This window comes from Mustela nigripes, chromosome 1 (genome assembly GCF_022355385.1).
Source record: "Mustela nigripes isolate SB6536 chromosome 1, MUSNIG.SB6536, whole genome shotgun sequence".
Lineage (NCBI taxonomy): Eukaryota > Metazoa > Chordata > Mammalia > Carnivora > Mustelidae > Mustela > Mustela nigripes.
The window spans coordinates 261,015,293-261,025,162 of NC_081557.1; positions in this window are offsets into that span (position 1 = coordinate 261,015,293).

The following is a 9,870-nucleotide window of genomic DNA, read 5'->3' on the forward strand; positions in this document are numbered from 1 at the left end:
AAAAATTAAAAAAAAAAAGAAAAGAAGGAAAATAAGGTCAGAGCAAAAAGATTACTTTTGAAAATAATTTGTTATAAAAATCAGAAATTGGTTTTTAGAAACGAAATGCTTCATATTTAATTAGGGAAACGGAAAGCATGTCTCCCCCAAAATAGGAATTCTATGGAAAAATCAAAATGAGAAAAAGAGACCGTTGGCTCAGAAGCAAAGATAGAAACAGACATGAAAAAGAAGATGGACGACACAAAGACATTCCACAAAGAGCCTAAACTACACTCAATAATTGAAATCTTCATGCCAGGACTGAAGAATAGAAATTCCACATGTCAGAAGTCAAAGGTACTGTCAATGTATAGCTATAAAATTCTCCCAACACAGAGAAGACAAAGGCAGAGGGGAAGACAGCTGAGAGAGAAGATGAACGACTGGGGAAAAGGAGAAGAAACACCCACCATGTGAGATACTGCTGAGTCCTAAAGAAGTCCTCAGAAATTAATGAAATAGAATGATTAAAGTTATTACAGGTTTAAAAATAAAAAACAACTTTTCTAAGAAAAAAAAGTCAGATTAGAAATGTTATCTATTTATTAGTCAAAACTGATGACAAAATTAACCTATGTCTAGATAAATTTTAGCAAAATAGTTTATAAAAAAGTTTACAAAGATTATCTCTCTCCCCCACTTTCTCTCTCTTCCATTCCTCCCTCTGTCTCCCTTGTCTCCTCTGTCTCTCTCTCTCTCTGCTCTTCTATCTCTCTTGTATATCCAGACAGCCAAGTGGAAAAGACAAAAAAAATTAATCTCACCCTAGACCATGTAACAATATGTCTCCTTATCAACATTTCAGAAGACAACCAAGTTGTGTTTGCAGAGCTTCCAAAAAGATATATACAGGGAAGAAATCAATCATGTGAAGACAATAGAAAAAAATTCCTTTTACTTTCATAAACAGGCTGGATATGTACCATTCTTAAATAAATTACTCAAAAATGTACTTCCAGCTAAAGAAGGGACAAATTTAAGCAAAGAACTCAAAAATAGGGAATTCAGGATACAAAGAGCTAGTGGTGAACAAAAAAGTCTTATCATAGAGTTAGTTTGAAGTAGTTGTGTTATTATAGTTAAAATGGCTACATAATGAATGAAAATGTGAAATAGTATACTTTTAAAGATAATATGCATAAAATAAAATATAACATTATTAATAGTAATCTAGATTTATATTTACTGATTATCTTAATGACCAGGAAACAGAAGGGAAGAAGAAAGCTGAAAGACAGATACATGGGGTGAATAAATATCTTGTCCTTTAGGGATGTCTTTACTTGATTTTTAGAAAAATGGAAGCTTAATTATTTTTTCAGAAAACTTTATGGTAACCATAGAGAGAACTACGAGTGGACATCTTTCATATCACTCAAAAATAAAGAAGCAAACTATTGTCCTTACATAAAAAGATGGAAAGTTGGCAAGCAATGGCAATGTAGAAAACACATCAAGTACAAAGAGAAAATTTTTTAAGCTGTAAATTTTGATTATAAATATAACTAAAAGGCTTAAACTTGTAGGTAAATGACATAGGCTTTGAGAGAAAAGTAAGAACGATACAAATACATGTGTTTATAAGAAATAAGCACAAATCAAATGATACTCACAAAATAAAATTTATAAATTAAACTAATTTTAATCAAGTACTAGAACCTATCACTCTCTTTTATAGATTGTATTTAAAAATAGGTAAGACCATATTTTAATATCACAAAGAAGTTCATTAAGCGATAAGATTCAGTTTTATATTCTATAAACAGAATTATACCTTCTTTGCCAACATCCAGAGAACTTATGTAACTATTAAGTACCAAGCCAGAAAAATTAGCTAAATTCAAAAGAGTAAAAACTATACATGCCTTATTGTGTGATCAATATATATGTATTTGCCTTAAAGTATATAGCAAAAGTTTGAGAAACAAACTCCTAAGCAATTGGAATAAAATTGGAAACATGCCATATACAATCACTCCAAAGAAAACAAATTATTTAGACATAAACCTAACTAAGCTAGAAGAGGATCTGTATGCTGAAAATGACAAAATGATGATGAAAGAAATCAGAGATCTTTGTCATGGATGAGGTATTTTGTACATAGCACATTAATACATAATAAAAGTGTCACTTTCCTAAATGATCCAGAGGATTAATGCAATTTCTATCAAGTATTTATGCTTTAAAAAAGAAAGAAAAAAACAAACAAGATGGGACCAGGGAGGGAGACAAACCACAGGAGACTCTTAATCTCAGGGAACAAACTGAGGGTTGCTGGGGGGTGGGGGGGTGAAGGAATGGGGTGGTTGGGTTATGGACATTGGGGAGGGTGTGTGCTATGGGGAGTGCTGTGAGTTGTGTAAGACTGATGATTCACAGACCTGTACCCCTGAAGCAAATAATACATTATATGTTTAAAAAAAATTTTTATCTTAATGCTTATATGAAAAAGTAAAGGAAACAGAATAGCCCAAACATTCTGAAAATAAATAAATGAATAAATAAATGAAGAAGTTCATTCTGAAAATGAATAAATAAATGACTTGATAAGACTTGAGTATATAGCTACACTAATTAAAATAATTAAGACAATGAAGAGGAGGGGAAAATGTTAAGAGGTAAAGTCATGCATGGAGTGTTCGCCAGCATGCCTCAAGCAGAGGCTTTGAAGGGCATTCAGAGTTTGTCTTGGCCACTAGTGCCCCTGATGTCTGGCATGAAAAGAACAGGTTCTGGGAGCTACTGGTCCCAGAACGAAGAACAGGTAGAGTAAAGCCAAACCCACTCCACAGTCCAAAAAAGAACTACCTCAGCCAACCTGCACACATGTTAAGGAGAAAAATGAACCTATATTGTTGAGCAAGGGAGGTTTGGGGGTTTGGAGGGATGTCTCAATCAGTGAAGCGGAAATGACTCACCGTGGCCACCCTCTGGAAAGTACAAAAGGTAGAGTGGATTTGCCATGAAAAGAAGACTCAGTTTGAAAAGAATACTGTTTCATTGACACATCAATTTTCCCCAACACCTGAAGTTTGTTTTGAAGCAACCTACAAGGTTACTGATCACATTGACAGATAAAAGCATCAGTTCATGATTAGAAACTGTATTGACACGTGTGCCATATATATTGTTGAGCTGATTTGTAGACCAAAAAATTAAAATCAAGTGTGTTGCTGTCACTTGGTGTCAGAGAAATACAACTCAAAATCATGATGAGATATCACCCCACACCAGTCAGAATGGCTAAAATGAGCAAGCCAGGAAAGGACAAATGTTGGAGAGGATGTGGAGAAAGGAGAACCCTCCTACACTGTTGGTGGGAATGCAAGCTGGTGCAACCTCTCTGGAAAATAGCATGAGGTGCCTCAAAAATTTGAAAATAGAGCTACTCTATGACCTAGCAATTGCACTACTGGGTACTTACCCCAAAGATACAAATGTAGTGATCTGAAGAGGCACCTGCACCCCAAGTTATAGCAGCAATGTCCACAATAGCCAAACTATGGAAAGAACCCAGATGTCCATCAACAGATGAATGGATAAAGAAGATGTGGGATATATATACAATGGAATACTATGAATCCATCAAAAGAAATGAAATCTTGCCATTTGCAATGACATGGATGGAACTAGAGGGTATTAAGCTAAACAAAATAAATCAATCAGAGAGATCATTTTCATATGATCTCACTGATATGAGGAATTTAAGGAACAAAATAGGATCATAGGGGAAGGGAGAGATATATAAGTAAAACAAGATGAAATCAGAGAGGGAGACAAACCATAAGAAACTCTTAATCACAGGAAACAAACTGAGGGTTGTTGGAGGGAGTGGGTGGGGGAATGGGGTAACTGGGTGATGGAAATTGAGTAGGGCAGATGATGTAATGAGCCCTGGGTGTTATATAAGACTGATGAATCACTAAATTCTACCTCTGAAACTAATAATACACTACATGTTAATTAATTGAATTTAAGTTTTAAAAAGTATGTTGTTGTAAAGTCCTATTATCCAATATAAAATAAAAGACATTTCTTCTAATGTTTTGAGTCAAATCATGATGGAAAATCTTTTTCTTTCAGCACTCAACCAGATAAAACTACTTTATTATCTATAAGGACAAATGAACTCTCGTAAGGATTCTTATTTTGTGAGCCCCTCTTAGAAACTCCAAGGACAGTCAAGACAGTCAACCTAATTTTTGACAGCTAATATATATATATATATATATATATTTTGCCAAGAAACACTTAAGCTGAAAAAAAATTCAGGAATTTTGTGCACAATGGAACACCTGTGATGCTTGTATATACATCTACTTTTGTTGCTTTGGTAAAGAGAGAAGCAACCCATGACACTGGAATGCATTGCTGTACAGATTGTCTTGCACTGGTATCAAAAACTTGGCTAATAACAATGTGAGAAGTCTTTTTTGCTGCCCCATAGAAGTTGTGGTTTCAACAGTGAGATCCCTTAAGCACTACTTTTTTGGGGGAAATTTGGTCAAAAAGTAAAATAAGATTATAATTTTTTTAAAAAAACTAGATACCCATTGGCATTCCAGGAGACAAGTCAATGCCCTTGATTAAACTTCAACATAAATAAAATAAAATAAAATAAAAGCCCACTCAGAACAATTGGAAAGGGGCGCCTGGGTGGCTCAGTTGGTTAAGCAACTGCCGTCGGCTCAGGTCATGATCCTGGAGTCCAGGGATCGAGTCCCACATCGGGCTCCCAGCTCCATGAGGAGTCTGCTTGTCCCTCTGACCTTCTCCCCTCTCATGCTCTCTCTCTCTCACTCTCTCTCTCAAATAAATAAATAAATAATATTTTTTTTAAAAAAAGAACAATTGGAAAGAGAGATATTCATTCATTCCTTGGCTTACTTGGCAAGTACTCTGGCCATGTGCATGATGTAAATCTCCTGACCCAAAGCCCTGCTGTGGAAAAATCATGAGCAATTTTTGGCCAAGATACCAAAGAAAGTGCTTCCACAGGATGAAGCTGAGACTGACAAATCGTTGCTGATTTCTCAGCAGGCAGAGTTGGACCCCCACCCCCACCCCTTTTCTGAGGGTTTCTTCAATTTCTTGGACCTTAATACTGAAATAGTAATCCACGTATAAATCCATTCCTTGCTGACATGGCATCAGTAAGGCAAATGTTGTCAAAGACAACTCCATTGCCTTGAGAACTAAGTAAATTAAGTGACCCAAGCTCAGCATGAACTGCTTTATTCAGTTCTTATGTCCCAACGGCAGCGCACTCTAACCCAGCAAAGCAAGTTAGGAGCTTTGATTCTCTTTGCTTTTATGTACATCTGTGAGTCAGGACTTTCAGAAATTTTGACTTTTAAAAAACACCAATATTCACCATCAATTCAAGACCAAGGATGACTTACATGTTGCTATGTCAAAGTCCACTCCACTAGACCAAACAGTATCAGCCTATTTTGGAAATGTACTACTAAGAATGAAAATTCACTTTTGGCCTTGTTTGTGCAATTTGAATTTATTTGCATGCTCTTGTACTCAGAAGTCATCAATTTCTGCATGCTATCCCCCCAGCCCCAAAAGAATGTATATGAACATGAACCTATAATCACACAAATTACCTCCCCCCCATATGAGTGGTAATTTGAGAACAATCGGTTTGCATCAAAGTTGATGAATCACTGGATTTCCCTAGAATACCGTGTTTGCAAAGATACACAGAGAATGAGGAAGTCCTGAACATGTAGAATTCGTTAGCAAATATTCCAGAGCTTAAAAATCTTCAGGATGATCTAGATAGGGAAAATAACATGGGAGTACATATACATCTTACTATTTTTAACTTAACCAAACCTGATTGTGATGATTAATTTGATAGGTCAACCTGACTGGTCATAGAGTGCCCAAATATTTAGTTAAACATTATTTTGGGGTATATCTGTGAGGGTGTTTCTGAATGAGATCAGTGTGGGGAGTGCGAGGCTGAGTAAAGCAGATTGCCATCTCCAGTATGGGTGGGCTTCATACAATCAGTGGAGGGCCTGAATAAGACAAAACAATCTGAGAAAGGGAGAATTTGCTCTCTTGGCCTGATTGAATGAGCTGGGACACTCATCTTTTCCTGCCGCCAGACTGAGATTCACATCAGTAGCACTCCTGGGTCTCATGGCTTCCGACCCAGACTGAAACTACACCACCGATTGTCCTGGGTTTCCAGCTGGCGGAGGACAGATCATGGGACTTCATAGCCTCTACAACCTGGTGAGCCAATTCTCCATAATAAATCGCTTTGTATGTGTATCCTATTTGTTCTGTTTCTCTGGAGAACCCTTGCTAATACACTATCCTTAAACCAAAATGAGAGGGCATTCACTGGAGTATCAGAAATCATTAAAAGAAAAGGGTCTGATCTGTGTCTTGATTATGTAATAGTATTTTTAAAATCTTCTTCATAAGTTTAAAGAGGGAGTTTTATATACTATTCTGGGGAACACTGACTTTTGAACTTACTGCCTACAGGGCTTATTTGTATGATTCGAGGGAATATATGACTATCCCTGATGATATCTACATCTGGATACTTTGAAGAAAACAATTCTATCTTCCAGCATTCCATCAGTATTTTCAACAACAGATACAAAAACTGCACGTGAAAAGCCATTCACAGCTGATGGGTCTGGGATGGTCATCAAAGACTACTAAACCACTAATTCCAAAATCACAGTAGTGCTAATATTACCTCTAAAAGGGGAGCAGATCATGGGAAGTCTGGGTGGCTCAGTCAGTTAAGGTGCCCAGTCTTTGGTTTTGGCTCAGATCATGATCTCAGGGTTGTGGGATCAAGAACTCCCCATACCACCCCATTGCCCCCCTTTAAGATTCCCACTTGTGGGCTCCCTCTCCCTCTGCCCCCTGCCCTTGGCCCCTCCCCTTGCTCATGTATCTCTCTCTCAAATAAATAAATAAAATATTTAAAAGAGGAACAAACCAATGGAAAGCATCACAGCAAAGAAATTCACATTCTTTAGTATAAGTTTGTATTATTGTTTTTACCAAAGATAGCAAGCTATAAACTGAACAACTCATCAAAATTAGATTTGGATTTATTTCCCTATATTTAGGTTTATTATTTATTATCCCTATAATCCGACTCTCAAAAGTAATGAGACATACTATAAAATTGGTTTCCAGTTTATTGGTATAGATTTTTCAATTGGACGCAGTGAGAGTACTTACAAAACAGTAGTTTGAAGACAGTGATGACAGAATTCCTACAGACATGATTTATTATTATCTAGCTTTGTGACTGGAATTACATATGCTTTTAAAGATTATTGTGTTCTAGGTTTTGAATATAATTAAAATCTTTGTTGTTTACTGTTAGTTACATACATTGGTCTTCATTGAATTCAAACTTTCCATTAGAATTCTTATATTTATCCTTTTTGGGCTTCATACAAATATTCAATGAAGTATTCTGATATATCTTGGAATATTTGCCTTTAATGTATGCATCAGAATACTTCATTGAATATTTGTATGAAGCCCAAAATTATTTTTTGCTTTATATTTTGTACCTATTATTTCATCAAATAATTTGTTTTCTAGGGCACGTGGGTGGCTCGGTAGGTTGAGCAACCAACTCTTGGTTTTGGCTCAGGTCATGGTCATGTCTGAGTTCATGGTCGTGGGGAGTCAAATTTTCCTCTCTTTCTAACCCCCTGCCCCTTGCACATGTATGTATGCACTCCCTCTCTCTAAAATAAACAAAGAAATATTTAAATAATAATCATTTGTTTTCACATACCTTTGCTAACTGTGTAGGAATTCATGTAAATGAATTTTATTTTGCTTTTTAATGTGTATCAAAGTTTATAAGATATTGCATGACTTGCATAACCTATGTAGACTTCTTCACATTTATTTTATCTCATAGATTGCTTTTTAGTCACCAATATACATTGAGATAAAGTGCTAGAATATGTACTATGTGTGCCATGGGACCCAGTTTATCAGTAAATATGTTGTATTTTATTGACTGTTATGTGTTACTACAAATATATTTTTAACTATGTAATTTTATACTTTTATATAATTTATTGAAAATTACTGCATACTCAGAATTGATCATTTACTACTAGACTTTGGTATACTGTATAATGTACAATGTAATTCACTTCTAATAGACCATATCAAAAGAGTACAGGAGTCCATATGAAATGGCTCCCATTAATTAAAGATGGAAAAATCTGAGCATTTTTGAATGCTGATGACTAACACACATCAAATAAAAATTCATATAAAATAGAGAAAGCTACTCCCCCCCCCAAAATAACAAGCAATCCTAAAATTTGTAGAAAATCATAAAAGACTTTGAATAGCCAATCAATCTTGAGAAAGAAGAACAAAGTTAGAAGCATCACGATTCCTAACTTCAAGCTATATTACAAAGCTATAGCAATCAAAATAGTATGGTATTGGCATAAAAACAGATGCACATATTAACAGAACAGGACAGAGTCCAGAAATATACCCACCCATATATAGTCAATTAATTCATGACAAAGGAGCCAAAAATACACAATGAGGAAAGAATAGTCTCTCCAATAAATAGTGTTGGGACAACTGAACACTGACATACAAAAGAATGAAACCGCACCACTATCTTATACCATACACAAAAATAAACTCAAACTAGATTAAATATAAATATAAGAAGACCTAAACCATAAAACTACCATCTAGAAGAAAACATAGGCAGTGAGCTCCCTGACTTTGATCTCGATGATGATTTTTTGGATTTAATACCAAAAGCAAAGGCAATAAAAGCAAAAATAAAATAGAAGTACAACAAACTAGAAAGCTTTTGCACAGCAAAGGAGACACTCAACAAAATGAAAAGGCAATCTATGGAATGGAAGAAAATATTTGCAAATCAATATATTATTAAATGTGCAAAAAAATAGAAATAGAAAAATCTCCATTTTGTACCTCTTAAGTAATATTTGAGTCAGGAAAAGGTCATCAGTGTGTTAAACATTAGATGACAGTGTTCATAAGAATTATAATGGAGGCATTAGGCCGTCACCACCTGAAATCAATGGTCAATCTCAGCATTATAAAAGTAAGACAAACAGATATTGTATGCTTCTTGCCATGATACCCTGATACAATAACAGTATGAAGCATTCAGTTCCACTTCGGAAATAGTCTTACCAAAAAATTTAAACAGGCATCTATGAAAACTTCTAGAGCTAACTTCCAATCAAATGTAATATATTAATTTGACTTAGATAAAGCAAATGTAGCAAGATCTTGGTAGTTATTAAATCTGGGTGAAAAATAGAGAGTGATTCAATGAACTAGTTTTTCTAATTTTGTGAAAATTTGAAAATTTCATAATTAAAAATAACTGACACTCAGAATTGGGATGCATTTTATATTCCTATATACCTTAAACCCCCAAATTATGGCCCCATAATGGCATGACAAGGTTACACAGACCTTAAAACACTATGAGAGAGTGATTTTTGAATCTGGTACCTATTGTCACTGTCACCAGCTTCTCACAATAAGAACTGCATCTTTAGGGGCACCTGGGTAGCTCAGCTGGTTAAGCGTCCAACTCTTGATTTCAGCTCAGGTCCAGTCTCAGGACTGTAAGATAGAACCTGGCACCAGGCTCTGCATTGGGCGTGGAGTCTGCTAAGATTCTCTCTCTCCCTCCCCCATGGCCCCTCCCCACTCTGCAAAAAATGAATTGCATCTTTCATTGATATTTTCAATAGGCCAAAGTAGATGACCAAAAACGATAGTCCAGCTGCAGTGAAAGAA